Source organism: Cnephaeus nilssonii (assembly GCF_951640355.1).
Source record: "Cnephaeus nilssonii genome assembly, chromosome: 7".
Taxonomy (NCBI): domain Eukaryota; kingdom Metazoa; phylum Chordata; class Mammalia; order Chiroptera; family Vespertilionidae; genus Cnephaeus; species Cnephaeus nilssonii.
Window position 1 is genome coordinate 21143684 of NC_137078.1, and position 16477 is coordinate 21160160.

General features: G+C 38.1%; 1 pseudogene across 1 annotated transcript; it reads left to right on the top strand.

The window, feature by feature from the left end:
* Positions 1 to 14304: 14304 nt before the first annotated feature.
* LOC307103722 (intraflagellar transport protein 52 homolog) lies at positions 14305 to 15567 on the top strand (annotated as a pseudogene). Its single transcript has one exon. The product of its transcript is annotated as an intraflagellar transport protein 52 homolog (transcript).
* The last annotated feature ends 910 nt before the right edge of the window (positions 15568 to 16477 follow it).

Sequence of the window (16477 nt, forward strand, 5' to 3'; positions counted from 1 at the left end):
ACATTTCAGTTTTGATTATGAGGCTCAGGAAGACATCACTGAGAGGGTGACATTTGAAAAGCACTTAAGGAGGTGAATGAGATGAGATGTGAACCTTAAGATACCTGGAGGAAGAACATCCTGAGCAAAGGGCACACAGGTGTGAAGGGCTTGAAGTGGTAGCACAATTGTGTGTTCAAGGAACAAACAAGCCAAGGTAACTGGATGGTAGAAGGAAGGTCAAAGAGTTTGCAGAATGTTAGCTGCACAGAACCTTTATTCCATTGAAGGGATTTGCTTCTCTGAGGGCAATGGGGAGCCATTTGGGGGCTTCAAGCAGAGGAGGAACATGGTCTGATTTGCATCTTTTTTTCCATACACAAGGTCATTTATTACAGTATTAGAAAATTTAGAACATACTTAAAACTCAAATGTCTGTAAATATCATTATTAAAATTAGGTAATGATAATAAGTGATATTAATAATTGTTCAAATAAAAATTGTGAGATGTAGCAAGAATCATTACATTGAGAGAAATGCATTATAGACTTGCATCTTAAAGGTATCCCTTTGGCTGTTGTTTTAAAAATTAATTATTGAGGACCTGCCCAGGTAGAAATAGTTAGGAGGCTGTATATCAATGCAGTCAGTGGTTAGAACCAGGTAGGTAGCAATGAAATCAGTAAGAGGTGGTCAGACACTGAGTATATTTTATTGGTAGAGACCACAGGATTTTTTTATTGGTATGAACTTGGGGGGAGGGGCGGGTAAGAGAAAAAAAGGAGCCAAGATTGACAGTAGCTTTTATCCAGGCAAATGGAAGAATGTATTGGCCATTATAAATCCTCTGATGTAACATTAGTTTACTTTGGGGAAACTTAAGGCAAATAATTTAACATGAACTCTTCTACATTTGTAAAACTTGTCAACTGAGAATTTTTGAAGATTTTGATTGAAAAAATGCTATAAAATAATTTTTCTTGCACATGTATATTACTTTAAAAAGTTCACTTGATCCTAATAAAGTATTGATGATGTAAAAAAGTTTTTACAAAAAATATCCTTAGGAAAGAGACAGGAGGGTATTATTACACAGGTTTTACAAATGAAGAAACTGAGGCCTTGAGAAATTTTCATGAAGCTAATAGTCAGTTCTTTTGATTTCTCCAGAGAATATTCTACCATAAACACTACATCTCTGACCTCATGAAGCCTCATGCATGATACTTCCATAAAACAGTAATGATTTTTACATGGAAAGACTCTCGGGTTTTAACAACTAATGAAGCTCTCATCTAGAGACCATAGATTTTTATTATCTATACTAATAAAAGGGTAATATGCTAATTAGACCAGGAGACCTTCCAGATGTTCTTCCAGACAAAGCCATGGTGGCGGGGCTGAGGCAGAGGTGGTTGGGGGCAATCAGGCCAGGTGGGGAGGGCAGTTGGGGGTGATCAGGCTGGCAGAGGGAACCAGTTGGAGGCGAGCAGGCCAACAGGGGGGGAAAGCAGGCCAGCAGGGGAGGCAGTTGGGGACAATCAGGCTGGCAGGCAGGTGAGCAGTTAGGAGCCAGTGGTCCCAGATTGCGAGAGGGATGTCCAACTGCCGGCAGTCTGACATCCCCGAAGGGGTCCCAGATTGGAGAGGGTGCAGGCTGGGCTGATGGACACCACCCCCCCCCACGTGCATAAATTGCGTGCACAGGGCCACTAGTAAGACAATATAATGCCAGGTTTCTTTCTTTAAATCCATTTCCCCACCCTTCAAGGTAGCATCTTTAATCTGCTACTTTTGTTGTTCCCTCTGTATTAAATCTAAAATGTGAAAGTTGGCTTGAAATGCAAATGATGTTTTAACATCTTTCCAACAAATACTTCTTCCTATACTATATATGCTTGAGTGTGTGTGTTAAATGGATTGAATTTCAGTTTTTTCTCCTTTTAATTGCTATTTTAGAATGTTCTGAAAGGCGTCAAGTTTTGCTAGAAGAGAAAGTTTATAACAATTTGTATTTCCTCTACTGTGGGGCAAAGAAAACCTTAAATGTTGGTTTTATAGTCTTCTCTACTCTCGAGGGAATTTAGGTATGCGGAGTTTTGGCTGAGATAGGAAAGGAACAGCTCAGAGGTGGGGACTGCTGCTTAAAATGTTCCTTTGTTTAATTTTTTTCCTGTTATTGTATATGAAACTTTGATACCCTCCTGACTTTCCATTCCAAAGGCACACTCCAGTGCAGGTGCCAATTGTGGTTACTGCCTAGATGAGGAGTATATGTGCATGACTACTGATATTTATGGGGCTCAGAGTGAAAGCAGAGGGGCTTTCGTGAAGAAGGTTGAATTATGAGATTAAGATGATTGCCTTGTTAGGATAAGCTGTAATTCTTTGTCACCTTTGGGTGAAGGGCACCCTGTTGGGAAACTCAACAATGGAGATTTCCAGGTTCGATACAAAGAAGCATAAAGCAGGGTAGTAGCAACCTAAGAACTGAGTGGAAACTCAGAGGATATGGATTCTAAACTCAGTCTGTGTTCACTTGCTTTGTAAGCTGAGGAAAGTTGCTTTAAATTTCCTTCACTTCTATTTCTTATCCATTGAGTGAATGTGCCACACGGACAGGTGTTATGTAAATGCAGAGATGTCATAATTTCTCAGAAAGAAATACATGCTTTATTTAAGCAACAGGGCCCTATTTGATATAGACAGGGTGAGAATCAGAACTCCTGGGTCTCACTGCAAATTGTTGTTCTAAAAAAGGCACTTTCTTTGGCTTTCAATATATTACCCAAATGCTGTGCAGAGCCAGTGCTATCTCTTTAATGGCAGAGTTGGGAAATCCTTTTTATTTTTTCTCCCTGAGATATCCCTCTGAAATGATGGACTTATGGATCTGCTGGGATGGCCACTTCTAATATGTTGAACAGCAAATCCCATTATTAACTTGCTAGATTCGTGGCCCATATTCTTCCCTATACCACCACTCCAGTCCCTCCTACACACATACCCCAAGCCTCCTCACACTGGTCATTTGCCTAACCTAGCTGTACACTGTGATTTGAGGGGTGCCAAAATGTTTCATATTGCCATATATATGAACCCCTAAACTTTTATCCTGTTATGACATTGAAACCTGTTATTAATATGGAAAGCACTTTATCACCTTTACTTCACTTTTACTTAAAAGTGATAATGATATAAAGTGCTTAAAATATTACCTGATACATAATAAACACAGCTTCTATGAGTATTATTGGTAGTCAATCTCGAGCTAGAGCCATAAGAAATGGTGCAGAAGTAGACAAACTGTGATGGTGAAGACATATAGGCAAACCATATATTTTTACTGACGATTTATAAATGTATTAAGTTAATTTTATTCTGATCCTGCTAATTTAAAAAATGATAACAGCTAACACAACAATAGCCGTCAGGTGTGAATGCCCTGTCTCAAACCATAAATATATAGGTCACATAATAGACTTGTATCTTGGTCACATTGCATAATAAGGTTGCAGCTGCTTGGTTAATTCTTGGTACCAGAAATCCGTATGTACAAGTATAGGAACCTGATATTTTAAAAGTCACTTTGTAGAAAAAAGGGTCGATAATTGCTTTTTTTAAATCAATAAAAATTATACCTATTTTTGTCAGATTGGCAAAAAACATAACATGTTTTTTGGTAAGCTGCATAATCTTAGTAATTCGTTTATATGTGCCCTGTAATGCAAAAGGTTGAAAATCGCTACTGTAGACAGACCATTTGAATCACTCTGTTGCTAATGACTGGAGTGACCTCTAGTGGTGCTGAATTTTTCATACTGGGGAAAAAAAGGCACCCAAATAAAAGGTCACTGTTAGCATCATCTTTCAGTACTTCACTTGTAAAGTCAAAATTCAGAAGTTGATTAAATGGAAACGAATGTAGTGTTCCATTGAAATGACTGATTTCATGATGAAAACTTTACCTCCACAGAGTGGTTTCAACAATCCCTTCTGAATATCACCACACCCTCACTTCCATTTGAGTTTCTGCTTATTACTATTAAGCGATGGGAGTCATTCTTTCACATTCAGTTAAAATGTGTTGAGTGCCTCCCATGTACCAGACACTGTGACAGACAGAAAGGGACATATAAATAGGAAACATGGCCAGTCACCTGTCCTCAGGGTTGTCTTATTCAGGGTGTGGTGAGGGGGAAATGAGAGAGAGCTTGAAGAGGGAGAAAAGAGCTTTAAAAAAGTATCTACTTCTTAAAACATACTAAAATAAATGTCAGTACAAAGAATTGCCAATGTTTTCTGGCTTTGTAGACAACCTTTCTTTTTTTCTCATAGGAGAAGGAGAAGAAACAGACCCTCATTGAATAAAGCAGAGTAAAGTATGTGTATCCATTGAGAAAAAAGAGAATTCTCTCCCATGGGCTAGGAAATGTTGGCTGAGAATAGAGCCAGGTAAGAAAAAAACAGCACTTTGTTATGGTTTAAAAAATATCAATGTGAAATTTAGCAAAATTCAAACTTTAAAAAGTAATTAATAAATTATTTTAAATTTGTTATCTTTATTCAGTAAGCATATCTCACTTATTTTCTGGATAATTCTACTTTCAAATAAACTTACTGTTTCTTATAAAATCAATGAATTAAATAGGTAAGTGAAATGATAATTTTATACCTTTATATAACTTTTTTAAGATCAAAAGTTACAAAAATATTTTGTCAGATCCTATTTTATTTTGTAGAATATTGGCAATATGTGTCTAGTTTGTGTCTAAAAAAGTAAGATTCCCAAAGACAATGTTAGTGCTCTGATATAATGCTCATATTTTAAGTATTTTTATCTGATGGCTATATTAAACTAAAGAATATTCTTAGCTACCCACACAAATTATGATTGTCTCTTATTTCTTCACTTACTCTTCATGAAGATTTTAGTGATATCTAGTTGACAAGCTAATGGCTTTATCACAAAGAGCTATTCAGGCTTGGCAGAAACTTAGAAATTCCTCAAGCCTAATTCAAGCCAAAAGGCCACAGAATAAATTCAAAAAGCTTCCCATTCCTCCTTTATAACAAATTTATTTAGTAGTATGTAGAGGATTCACTCTAGATACAATGTCACTGAATTTTCCTGAAACACTGGGTTCCATCATTATGAATTCTGCTCCATTTCTTTTTAGAGTGTCTATTTAGTGTCATTTATGTTCATTCTATATGTCCTGGGTTTATAGGAATAGTCCTAGAGAAGCATACAAAAATATTTATTTTAAATGTATTTATTGATTTATTCTTACTTATTTTTTTCTTTATTCTTTACTTCTTACTATATTTCTTTATCATTTTATTCTTCACTATTTATGACTAATCTTGTTTATTCTTAGCTTGTCTTCAGTTTGAATAAGCTTTAATATATCCCACATCTTAAAGATGTTGACTTCTACAAGGTGGGACTGGGTCTGATTAGGATGGAAAGAACAGTTCATAAATAAATAATACAGAAAAGATTTATAAGGAAAAAACAAGTTGAAAATTAGAATGTTATCTGCATCTGTAGAGTCTGAGATTTCTCATTGTCAAATTTTATTGATTCAATTTTTGTTTTACATTTAAACTATAATAAAAGTCTTTCATAGGCAATTAATATTCTTAGCTAAGATTGAATGGTGATTTTTATATAATTGAACAGCTAATGCTTTTTAAAGCATTTGAACTAATCAGTGGGATGAGAGTAAATTTATTTTCTACATTACTTTCAATTATTTATATTTAAATGTTACCACTTAAAGCATCCATAAGCAGGTATATAAAACAAACAAACAAAAAAGAGAGGTTAGTTGACAACACAGGTTTAGAGATAATATATCATGATAAGTGGGAAAAACTGTGATACCTGTATATCTATTTGTTACTCCAGAGAAAAATGTTGGGTGTGTAATGCTATTATGTCCTGTTTAAAAGTAAGTAGATGTAGCTTCAAAAAGCTTCAAAAATGTTGGAAGATACAATAATTATAATTATGCCTTTGAAGCTTTGCAACCAAGTGTATTCTTTCATGCTGTTCAGTTATATCCACATGCCATTTGCATCATCTCCCTTTGAGTATCAAAAACAGTTTTGAGCTTCTTTGTCCCTTGGCTAATTGCTAAACTCAGCAGTTTGCTCTCACCTCATGTCTAGGACATAGTGTCAAGACGTAGGGTCATCTATTAAATCAGATTTGGTGACTGAGGGACAACCTTGACACTAGTCACCAGAGAGCTCCCAATGCAAAAGCCAGCATATGTGGGTGATATGATGATGGTTCCCACATTGATTCAATAATGCCATCACATAAGAATAAATTCTCATTAATACATGTCTCACAATAGAAATTGGAGGGGAAAATAGTTCCAGCTTCAAATTAAATTAAGAAACCACTTTACACATTTCTACGTATCAGAGTTTCAAAGCTCGTTAAGTCAATTATGAGAATTCTCATCACTCCATCCCTACCTACTACATGGTTTTAGTTAACACGGTCAAGAAAGTTTGGGTAGAATTTGGGGGGAACTTACATTGAATTAGGGCTACTATTTTTAGGAATACTTTTGGGTACTAGGTCTTAATATAAGGGAAATTTCTTCTTATTTTGTCTACAAACGTTTAGACTTTCTACACTTAACACTTCCATTTATATCTAGCTACAATTGAATTGTGTCTCACCTCTGAAAGTCTAGTGTAGCTAGGATGTGACAAACAGCATTTGACATCCACTTTTCTTTCTGAGCCTGTTCCACTTACAGCTGTTCTGAAGAACATATTTAATTTTGGGAAGTGAACACAGCTGTTACGTAAAGTCTGATTGATGGGAGTTAAGGTGGGCAGAAGTCATCAAAATCTGAAGATGAAGTGTTTGAAAGGGAAGGAATGTATTATCATTAAAGAGGAGGGAGGATAGAGTTGCTTGCTCTAACTAAATGGTGAGTTAGAAGCACCAGCCTCTGTTATAAATCCCAAGAACTGAGCCCAGTGTCCCCAAGAACTTGCTCTGCTGACCTCAGAATGTATTAAAGCCACTTGATGGAAGAAGTCTTCTTCAGTAATCTATATAAAACAAACAAACAAATGAGTAATCTAGTCACAAGCAAAGGCTTGTTTGGTCATCTCCCTGTATATCTCACTAGACTGAAATACTAGAACACTCAAAGGAATGACTTCAGTGTCTCTGAACCAAAATGATTGTAGGCAATGAGAGAGAGAAAATATTCAGCCTCACTATTATGTGTATTCTAACATCTCTCTCCCCCCTGCTTCATCTGTTTCCTTCATACTGACTCTCTCACAATTCTAATTCTCAGTCTCCCTCATGCTCAGATACAGGTACTCATATGTTTATCTCTACCCGTTCTCTTTTGTAAGAAATATATGCTGCCGAATCACTCTCCTGAGAGTGGAACAACCATTGGCTCATTAAAAAACCTATAGTTGTCTTTTTTATCCAATCATCTTTCTAAGGATACTTCAGTTATTTTCATGTCTTGGCCACCATGAATAATGTTTTAATAAACATAGGATGCATATATATCTTTGTGAATAAATGTTTTTTAAATTTTTAGGTAGACACCCAGAAGATGGGTTGCTGGGTCATAAGGAAGATGTGGTACACATACACAATGGAATACTACTCAGCCATAAGAAAAGATGAAATACTGCCATTTGTGACCTGGATGGACTTTGAGAATATCATGTTAAGCAAAATAAGTTAGTGAGAAAAAGCTAAGACCCATATGATTTCAATCATATGTGGGATATAATACAGAAAGTAACAAATGAACAAACAGTAAAAACAAACAAATGAAAACTCATAGATACAGAAAACAGTATGGTGGTTACCAGAGGGACGTGGGGGATAGTAAAGGGTAAAGGGGGCCAAATGTATGGTGATCAAAAATGTTTTGACTTTGGATGGTGGGCACACAATGCAATATACAGATCATATATCATAGAATGTACACTTGAAACCTATATACTCTTATTAACCAGCTAGAGGCCCAGTGCATAAAATTTGTGCACTGTGGGGCATCCCTCAGCCCAGCCTGCACCCTCTCACAGTCCAGGACCCCTTGGGGGATGTCTGCCTGCTGGGGATCTGGCCAAAGCTGGCAGATGGACATCCCGCTAGCAGTCCGGGAGCCCTCTTACAGTCCGGGACCCCTCACTCCTTACCACCCACCTGCTTGCTGCTTCTTACCACTAAGCTCACTGCTCCTTAGTGCTGCCATGGAGGCAGGAGAGGCTCCCACCACTGCGGCTGCACTAGCCAGCTGTGAGCCTGGCTCCTGGCTGAGCAGCGCTCCTTCCTGTGTTGAGTGTCTGCTCCCTGGTGATCAGTGCACATCATAGCGACCAGTCATTCCGGTCATTCTGCCATTCAGTCAATTTGCATATTAGGGTTTTATATTATATAATAGGATGTCACCCCAATAAATGTAATGAAAAGAAAAAAATTTAAAACCTTACAGTTGTAAATTTTATTCCTACTCATTAAAGTTCCCAATCTTTCTCATTAATTTCCTACTTAGCTATAGACCTAAAACACTGGGACATAACACAGAGGATCTGTGAATAAAGCAAACATAAAATTTATCCTTACTTAAATAATTCTAAATATTTTCACTTAAATAATCTCGTTTGTCAGGTCTAGCTTCTAGCATTCTAGCGAAGGTGAGACTCTTTTTTTTTTTTTTTCATAAAGTACTTGGAAAGGAAAACTGAATTTTGAATGAGGGTTTATTCTGACCATATTGTGGTGTTCCTATCTGTCCAATGATACTTTTAATAAAGATAGCTCACCAAACCCATCATACTGATGAAAAACACTTAACTGATAAACAATAATGCAAATAGCATGTATGTGATATATGCATATATATATCACAAAGGTGCTAGAGCAAAGAACACAAATCTTGAATTAAATATTAGTTAGGCAAAGAAAAGCTCCTTTTGTGAGAAAGTGACCCAGAAATACATTTTTCCAGGGAAAAACTGGAGTTACCAATTGCTAGCATTCACAAGAAGCCTGATAATAATAAAATGTCTATTCTTTGTTTTCAAAATATCTCTTGACACCTAGTGTGTTACATAGAGAAGGCTGGGAGTCCTTTTGCACACTGTTCCGTCAATATAACAGAAAGTATCCATCAGCTGTGACAGTGACCCTATTGATGTGACCTTGGTAGAATGCTAAGAACAATCCTCTCTGTAAAAAGATGAAAAACAAAAGCCTTGAGCAGGGAAAGATTGCACATTCCAAGAATGTTAGCTAATTTCCTGCAACACAACACAATGAAAGGCCATGTGGACAGTGCATGTTATTGTGCTTTATCTGTGAAAAAGAATAAAAAAAGAAGCAAAAACATCACCATATCTTCTGGTAGCCAGACATAGAATTCTGAGTTAAACAGTAATTTTGAGCAACTTTGAAAAGATCATCAATATTATATGCTATTTTAAACAACAAAAACTTTCTTTTTTTGTACCTCTAGCAATCTTACATTTTAATGACACAGACTCAAAATAGCACAACACATATTTCTAGGTTTTGGTCATTAAAATTCTTAATCTGTACACTACTAGCCTCAAATGATCAACTTGAGAAAATAAACCAAACACGATGGCTTTCTTATTCTAACTATTTCTGTATTTTGTTTATAAACTTCTCTTCCTACAATCTCAACCAAAGATAGCCTAAACAAAGAAAATCCAGCCGTTCATCCAAGTTTTTCAAGCCAAGCTTGCATAAATAAAATTGAAAGTGACCTGATTCCCTGTTTCACCAAAAAGGATTTAGTGGTGTAGCTAAAATATGACCTCCTGTAGAAATGAGCAATAGGATGGGCCAGAAAAATTACAAACCAGTAAATCAAGGTTTACCATAGAAACAACAGGAAATATCTATGAGGCTGTTTACAGCTTATCAAGCTGACTAATATAAAATTAATATATGACTTACCTTGACAATAGTATAAACTCTGGCATTTCCTTCCACTGAAGTAGAGTTCACGGTGCCCTTGAACCAAGGAAGCAGTAGGGAAAGGCACAGGCTTTGCTGATAGACAAACTGAATCCCCAAACAACCATTTCCCAGCTGAGTGGCTTTGGAAATTTCTTATTGAATCTGAACTTCTTTATTGTAAAATGGGTAGAAAAATCTATATCTAATATCAGTGCATAAGAAACAAGAGACAATATACAAAAATTACCTAGAATACATCTTTAACCATTAAAATTTCAGCCATGATTGAGAGCATTATGGATGTTGAGCTACAGAAGATATAATGGCAGAAGATTTTGTTGAGGACACAAGTGGAACAGGGCTGGGATTTAGAATAAATCAAATATCAAGGTAGGGAAACCATATGATAGAGATTTTATGAATATAATATACATTGTTTTAAACTGGAACTGCTCTAATGTAGTCTATCACATCTCAGATACATTTCCAAAAGGCCCTTCTAGAATAGGCACACATTACAGAATCTTAAGTGTCTACAACATATCATTTCAGAATATAATAAAAAATGGTTCAGAGAAACCAAGATGGCAGCATAGGTAATCACCTATACTTGCTGCCTCTCACAACCACATCAAAACCACAAGTAAACTGCAGAACAACTACCAACCAGAACCGCAGGAAAGCTGGCTGAGTGGAAGTTCCACAACTAGAGAGGTGAAGAAAGCACAGTGAGACTGGTAAGAGGTGCAGAGGCGCGGGAAGTGCTGGCACCTGGATGTGCTTCTCCTTTAACCAGGAGGGAGATACAAGCTCCAGCTTGTTCTGAACTCCAGTTCCGGGTGAGACTCTGGAGGACCCAGGAACATGCGGGGTGAAACTGAACTGGCTGGCATTGGGACAGGAACGTGAGGGCGGCTTACTCTTAGAGGTGCCCGTAGCAATCATTGTTCCTGCACGGGGGTGCAGGACACGGAGAACCTGGGACTTCTCTGGTTCAGGGCAACCATTGCTGTTTGCTCCACCCTAGTGATTCCCAGAGACCCCACCCCACCCAATTTACAACCACACCCAAGCTGTGCACATCAGCTTTTGCATATGAATGGTCTGTCCTCTCCCCTAAAACAAACTGCAGCTGGGTCAGAGATTCCAAAAGAAAGCCCACTGCCTGGCAGCAGCAGTGGCCTTGCTTCATAGCTGGGCCTCATCTGGGCACTTCCAAACCCCATACAAAGAGGAGGAATCTGCAGATGTCTTTGTAGCTCCTGCTGGGCAACCCCAGACAGTGGCTGACCTTGCACCTCCTTGGAGATCCAAGAGCCAGTGTACCCAGTGGTCAGAGTGAGATCATACCAGATTACAATTCTTCACATCCATAGGAGACACACTCAAGGGGCAGACTCAGTGAGCACCAAAGCCCTACTGAAGCATATCCTGCCCCATAAGGGTGTCTCCTGCGCAACAGATATTGACACAGCTGGTCATCACAGCCAATTGGCCTGGAGGTCAATTCCTCCAGTGATACCAACAGCAATCAAGGGTTAACTACAACAAGACTGTGCAAACAGCCCACAAAGGGGTACACCATGAGCGTCCACCTCAGGTGACTGGGGAGGCTGAGCCACTGGGCCCTATAGGACACAAACAACACAAGGCCACTCTATCAACTCAAGGAGACTTAGCAGCTACCCAGTACATAGAAACAAACACAGGGAAGCAGCCAAAATGTGGAGACAAAGAAACAAGTCACAAATGAAAGAAATGGATGAAAGCAAACTACTGGATATAGAGTTTAAAACCACGGTTATAAGGTTATTCAAGAATCTTCTAGAAACCTCCGAGAAATTTAGTGAGACCCTCAAGGATATGAAAAAGGACCAATCAGAAATTAAGCATACACTGACTGAAATAAAGAATAATATACAAGGATCCAACAGCCAACTAGAGGATCCCAAGAATCAAGTCAAAGATTTGAAATATGAAGAAGCAAAAAACACCCAACTGGAAAAGAAAAAAGAAAAAAGAATCCAAAAATATGAAGATAGTATAAGGAGCCTCTGGGACAACTTCAAGTGAACCAACATCCAAATTATGGGGATGCCAGAAGAAGAGAGAAAGCAAGATACTGAAAACCTATTTGAAGACATAATGACAGAAAACTTCCCCTAGTTGGTGAAAGAAATAGACTTACAAGTCCAGGAAGCACAGAGAACCCCAAACAAGAGGAATCTAAAGAGGACTATACCAAGACACATCATAATTAAAATGCCAAGGGCAAAAGACAAAGAGAGAATCTTAAAAGTAGCAAGAGAAAAACAGTTAGTTACCTACAAGGGAGTACTCATACGACTGTCAGCTGATTTCTCAACAGAAACTATGCAGGCCAGAAGGGAGTGGCAAGAAATATTCAAAGTGATGAATAGCAAGAACCTACAACCAAGATTACTCTACCCAGCATAGCTATCATTTAGAATTGAAGGTTAGATAACGAGCTTCACAGACAAGAAACAGCTCAAGGAGTTCATCACCACCAAACCAGTATTATATGAAATGCTGAAGGGTATTCTTTAAGAAGAGGAAGAAGAAGAAAAAGGTAAAGATAAAAATTATGAACAACAAAGTGACAACAAATACATACCTATCAACAAGTGAATCTAAAAATCAAGTGAATAAAAAATCTGATGAAAGAATAAACTGGTGAATATAAGAGAATCAGGGGCATAGAAAGGGAGTGGACTGACAATTCTCAGGGGACAGGGGTGTGGGGGGTGCCGGAAGAGATTGGACAAAAATCTTACACCTATGGATGAGGACAGTGGGGCGGGGAGGGGAGGGGGTGGGGTGGGGTGGGAACCAAGTGGATGGGAGCTATGGGGGGAAAAAAGAGGAACAACTGTAATAATCTGGACAATAAAGATTTATTCAAAAAAATAAAATAAATAAATAAATAAATAAATAAATAAATAAAATAAAAAATGGTTCAGTAAGGAGGAAACTATCATCCACACTCAAGAGAAAAGACAATCAATGGAGACTGGGGACTCCAACATGGATCAGATATTGGAATTAGCGGGCAAGGAATTTAAAGCAGATATTTCAACTATGCTAAAGTATGTAAGAGTGCTCATAATGAAAGAAAAGATAGGAAATATGGGAGATAAATTAAAACTAGAAAAAAATGGAAATTTTAGAACTAAAAAAGCTGAAATGAAAAACTCAATGAATTAGTTTACAGCATATTGGAAATTACAGAAGCATTACTGATCTTTAATACAAATAAGCAAATTATTCAATCTAAAGAATAGAGAGAAAAATAGGATTAAAAATAATGAATAGGGCCTCAGGAACTCATGAGACAATATCAAGAAGTCTAACAGAATTTTTGGACTCCAATAAAGAGAGGAAAGACAGAATGAGGCCCCCTAAAAATAATTTGAATAAATAATGGCTGAAATTTTTCCATATTTGTGAAAGACAAAATCTGTAGATTCATGAATCTCAGTCCACCCTGAGTCTAAGTGATAGAATATAGGGGCTCATTGTACACATATTTCAACTTTTCTCTGTTTGAAAACTTTCATAATAAAATGTTGAAGAGTGACATAAAAATTCATCAAAATGAATACTTAGATCATATATTATATATTACATTTATTATATCACTTTTTAAAAGTAATCTAATTCTAGACTATATAAAAATATTCAAGCTTCAAGCATTAATTGAAAGGTACAATCAATAGTCAATACCTTTATGTTTTCTACTTATAGAGGTAAAGTGTGGCACACGGAAAAGGGGGCAGATGATTCACATAATCTGACATAGGGTCTACTCCCAAATAATCCGTCAACTCATCAATCCTGTCACTCAGTAAAAGTTCTTTAGCTCATCTCATGGGTAAATGTACATCTGCAGAAAAAAGGTTTTATTTTTTTAAGGCAAGAATGGGGAGGTGGGTACAGTACACCATGCACAACTACTTCCTTCCCACTTTGTGGTGGTGATCTGTATAGTATCAGCAGGAGTACATATTAACAGATACACCAGAGCCTAATCATTTAGCACTGTATGTGGGCATCCCATGATACTACTCTTCAGAAGGTTAGTGTCCTAACTCTGTCATTAATAGTTGTGCTGCTATAAGTAAGCCCCTCAATTTACTCAAAACTCAATTTTTCTGAATATGCATAGTTTAAGAAAATAATCGCTCGCCCTGACCCATGCTTTCTCAGCGCACCTCTCGGCCTCCACTGTTGCTATGCGGTCTTGGATACCGGGCCTTGGGATGCTGGGATGTGGCTGGTGAGGATGGTGGTCACCTGGCCTCAGGTAACCATGGAGAAAGAGCTTCGGAATACCATTCTTTTCAATACATAGAGAAAGGAAATATTTACTGCCAACAATGGCTACAAATCTATGCAGAAGAGACTCCGGGGCCTTTGGAAGATGCAGAGCTTAAAAGAGAATTACATCTGAGAAGTTAATTGGGCTGAACCTCTGGATTTCAGCTGGACCAAGGGGAAAATTTACTGCAGTTGAGTGTGAGGTCCTGAAGAAATACCTTGACTTAGTGGATACATCCTTGTGATGCTAGGAGGGGGCGGGGAATCCAGTTTTGACACCAGTATTAACTTTCTCCTGGAAGAACATGGAATCATGGGTAATAATGATTCTGTGATTAGAAATGTGTAATTATTTCCATCCTAAAGAAGCTCTGGAGTCCAATGGAGTCTTGAGCAGGACAATCAGCCAGGCTGTGTGGGAGGCCGTGCCTGGAACACTGAAGAGAGCAGCGAAACAGGCCAGGCGCTTACCTTTGTAAGTCCTCTCGGTGCCACCTGGAGTGTCATGACAGCAGCAGTGGCTGTTCTGTTTCCCACTTAACAGACCCGTCTAGCTTTCTATCACTCAAAGAACCACAGTGAAGCTGGCAGTGCTGGGCTCATGTCACATGTTTAGTGACCAATATTTGGTAAAGAAGAAAACAGCCAAAGCATGGATGCTGTTTTCAAGTGGCTCACAACAGAAGGCATCTGCGTAAACTAGACTGAGGCCGAGGACCCAGAGGTGTCCGACTCCATGCTGCTGCCTGACATAGACACCCTGTGAGAGTGCTTTCGAGTGGGTCTCCAGGGTGGCAAAGAGAACCCCTGGGACTTCACCACGCTCTTCAACCTGTCCATTTACCTGCTGGATACCACTTCCCTCCTCAAGGTCCTCAAGGCACATGAACAACTAAATGTGAAACATGATCCTCTCCAGTTCATCCAACCTCAGTTTCAGCCAGCCCTTCAGCCAGTGGTTTTCCATCCCAGTGTCGGGGAATTGTCATCTCCTCTGCTGGAGCTGTGTGACTTAGATGAGCCTTTCTCCTCTGAGAAGGCAGGGCTTGCTCAGATTACCAATAGGTATACTGCAGAGGACCTGGAATTCCATGCCAGAAAGGATGTTGACGTTCTTGGACAACCAATAAACTACCAAGGACCACCAAGATGTCAAACATATCTTGAGCACATTTTCTAAGTGGCAGAGTTCAAGAAATTGAACCAGGAACATGATATTGATACAATTGAAACTGCATTCCAAGACAATTTCTAAGGATCTTGCCTCCTGAAGCATTCCCTGTCTCCCGATTCTCTCTTTGTATACAGTTTCTAAGTTGTTCCTCAACTCCTTTATCAAAACTACTATCTATCTGTGGAAGGTTTGTGTATCTTCTGTAACGCCCAGGTAGGTATAACATCTCTAACTTAGAAGATCCTTATGTAAGACATGTTCCATTTTTTCAATTAAAACTGATTGAATCTGTCCTTTAATAATAATAATAATAATAATAATAATAATAATAATGCTCCCTCAAACTCCTTTGTCTAATATTTGTTGTTATCCCTACATTCTTTTGAAAATGATAATAATTCTGTATTTCTGAGAATTCTGCTGTGATGCAAGATGAGCCACATTTGTCTGAGATGATCTCTCTGGCCGAAGTTTAGGACCAAGTTTCAGTTGGCCCCATTCGAACCCAGCAGATTTGAACATTTTCAAATAAGGCTCACAAACTCTGAACAATTGTTCTTTTTTAAAAAGGGAACTAACATTAGCAACCAGGTGGGTTTTACAAGTTATGAAAATCTCTAAAAAAAAAAGTAATGTACTGCGATTAAGTTCATACAGAACTGACATCATGTAGGGGGAAAGGGAAAAATCCACCTACAATAAAATGTTATGCCTGTCCCTGTTTGCAATTTTCTCCCACACATCTATTGCTTCTGTTGAAACTTGTTATTGCTAAAGTACTTTTTTCATCATAAAAAGACCTGTGGTTCTAAAAGAGACTGTTGGCACCCAAATTCAGCTTTGTTGTTAGGGGCAATTAAATTATGTTTGGTAATTTCTTTCCTGGGCATTTAATTTCATTAGTGTTGTCAGTGTGCCCAGGAGAGGGGTACTTTCTCTAAATCATAAATACAGACATGCATTACACTAATTTTAGAGTATTTCTTTTGGA